Source organism: Nematolebias whitei, chromosome 12 (genome assembly GCF_014905685.2).
Source record: "Nematolebias whitei isolate Nwh7 chromosome 12, NemWhi1, whole genome shotgun sequence".
Lineage (NCBI taxonomy): Eukaryota > Metazoa > Chordata > Actinopteri > Cyprinodontiformes > Rivulidae > Nematolebias > Nematolebias whitei.
Genome location: NC_056509.1, coordinates 48961447 through 48964746, shown reverse-complemented (window position 1 = coordinate 48964746; position 3300 = coordinate 48961447).

The window sequence follows — 3300 nt, the reverse complement described above, 5'->3', positions numbered from 1 at the left end:
CTGTGGAAGACGCTAGGCGTCAAAGCCAACTTCCATATTGGCTACCACCCACAGGCTTCAGGCCAGGTTGAGAGAGCAAACAGGACTGTGGTGAGTATTTTGAAAAAATACGTGGCCGCAAACCACAAGGACTGGGACGTGAAACTCCCTCTGGTCCTCATGGCCATAAGGGCCACTCCACACACGTCGACTGGCATCTCTCCTTTCAAGATGATGACGGGTCGACAAATGACTCTCCCTCTACACCTGTTGTACCAACCAGGCGATGCTGCCATGGCAACAGCCTACACTACACAACAATACATGAAAGACTTGGAAAAACACCTTAAAAACACTTTTGCTTTCGCACAGAAAAACCTGGAAAAATCAGCCGAAGGACGCAAAGCGTACTACGACCAAAAGGCCTCTCACGAGGAACTCCAAGTGGGAGACAGGGTCTGGTACTACACGTTCGCCCCCACAACTGGGAGAAGAGAGTCCGGGACCGGAACTCTCGCCCGTAAACTGATGCCCAGATGGACTGGACCCCATCTGATAACAGACAAACTGTCTCCAGTTGTCTATCAGATAAAAATCAGTAAAGGCCAAAAAGAGCCAACTGTTAAATGGGTACATCGTAACCAGGTTAAACCACACAAGGTGTGCAAAGAAACAAACAAACGGGACAGCGTGACTGAATCTGACAACCAGGGTGAGGTGAAGCAGTGAAACGATGTTTCTAGTTGCTTAGTCACTACTCTTGTCGATGTTGAAACGTTGTTTAATTGGTTTTGGTTGTTTCTGAGGTAAGAATGAGTTTTGTGTGTAGTTGAGTTAGAGACTAAGAGGCCTTTAACTATGCCAACATGCAGTTCATTTGTTAAAATGTAATCTTTGCGGAGTCACTGTAGATTATTGCTACCTTAAGTACCATAATCTACATTGGTCTCACAACGCTTAAGCCGAACCTACTCGAACAATTCTATTCGGGGGATAGCTAATTCTTTTTGATGAGTCTCGCCATAGACTTCCAAAACATTTATGGGGAAACCAAACACCCAATCTCAAGTCGTTCGTCTAAAAGACAACAGACAATTGAACCAAACTATTTTACCATGTAAATCTAACTTAAACCAAGTTAGGAATGGAAAAATAGTTTGGAACGCTCTTCTATAGGTATAAACCCCTATAGTTACCCTTTTCAGCATGTTCCACCCCTTAACTGGTAGCTGTAGCTGTTCCCAATCATAATAGCTTACACACCAGGTGCATATAGTTTAAGGCCTTATGTAAAATCCCCTTCATAAGCCCACCTTAAACCACATAATTGCATGTCACATTGAACCAGAACGGCATCGACTGGACATCCACCCAGCGACGACCTTCGCTGGAGGAGACCTGAAATCCTGACATTGGTCTCCAATCTTCATCCAGTGGCTGCATCTTCAGTTCAATCCAAGGGAACCCCTCTGTATGCTGATCAATCAACACCTCCATTCGTTGTGGATTTACCGTTGTGGATTATATGACTTTTTCCAGTGGATTACAGACTCTGTTTCCAAGGGGTTAAAGCATTGCTACAATGGAATTACCAACAACATTGTGGAATTACCATCAACACAATGGAATTACCAAAAACATTGTGGGATTACATCCTTTGACTTTTGTTTTCCTTGCTGGATTACCTTTGACTTTTGTTTCCTTGGATTGAATTACATCAAGACCAGGGACATTCGAAGGCGTAAGTTCATGTTGGAATTCATCCCCATGGACAGGTGATGATTTCCAAAGGGGGGACTGTAATGAACTAAGCCTCAGGTCAAAGTCCTGGCCTTGAGGGCCTTCCTGGGACAAGAACTGTATTTCATTGATTTGAGTCCAGAAACACAAGATTAAGTTCATCCAGAGACTTTCTAAGTGTCCTGCACTGATCAATTGAAAGAACACTCTCTTTTTATTATCATTACTATTTTACAAATGTTTGATAATCAAAGTGTGTTTAGTTCAAACCATTTTTAAATGTTGAAGTGAACTACTCATTTTTAATCAACTGTGAAACAGTATTAGTGATTTTTAATCCTCATGCAAAGTATAAATCATGTTAAGGTCTGTTACAGAGTAATTATGCATTTTCTGATTTTCTGTCTTTGAATGAGCAGTGTAAGTTGGTCCAAGGTTGGAGTCAAATGCAAAACAAGTTGTTGGAACGAACTGTCATGTTTTTAAATCCTCTCAGACGTAAATATAGAGGCTGGCACCTGTTTTCCCCCAACTCGCCTAAATATTCCTCTCGTCTGTCTTTAAAACATTTTCAATCTGTTCCATAACATTCTTGCTGTTTTTCTGACTTCTAGTGACCTCTTACGTCACAAAAACACACCCCTGTCTGGTCGATTTTGACCAATCAGGAACCTCCCAAATGAACCGGAAATAGAACTCTTTAAATGTCGGTACTTCCTAGTTCAAACCAGCTCGGGCTTCTGTCGTTTTGCAGCTCCAGTCGAGTGCAGTCGAGTTCAGTTCTGGGAGCAGAACCGAACGGAAGAAGTGCTGGGAGAACAGAAGTCCAGGCATGATCCAGAGCTCTTCCGAGTCTTGTGGGGATTATGCAATCTTCCACATCTGAGTGGAACTTCTGAAGGACTCCACTCATGTGAAGTCCACTCGTGAGGTGAATTGTTGTTGATGAAGTCCCGCCACCACTCCGGACGGTTCTCTGCCATCCTACGGAGACGCTGGACCGGTAGCGTTAACTGGAACTCCGTTTCCACTGATTCATCGTCAGAGAGGTAATGAGTCGAGTTTACTACCGAGCGTACCGAGGAAAGCTGGGTTCGAATAGAGGGTGCCGTTCTGTTCAACACTTTCACTCACACACACCATCTCCCTCCCTCTAAACTTCATCTTTCCATCTTTAAACTCTTCTATCTGCTAGAAATCATTCCAGATATTTTCAGAAATGTCTGTTGTACAGCTGGAAGCAAGGGAAACCATCGCCGTATGGTTTCTAATTGTACAGCTTGCTAAATTAGCCATGTTGTTATTTTCCAATTTGCCAAATTAATGTAAATGTGTGATGTTAAACTTAGATTCTGTAAATAAATGACCGTATTCATTTGATGGGTCAAAGAAAATTAACGTCTCACGATACATTTTATTAAATTCAATGCACGATATTATTCAGTCCAGAAAAATGAATGAATCCGTTTAATTTATGAATATATCACAGAATATGTTCATCTACAAAGGACTGATCTTACTGGTGGCTCAACTGGTTAATAAGGACTGATCTTACTGGTGGCTCAACTGGTTAATAAGGAC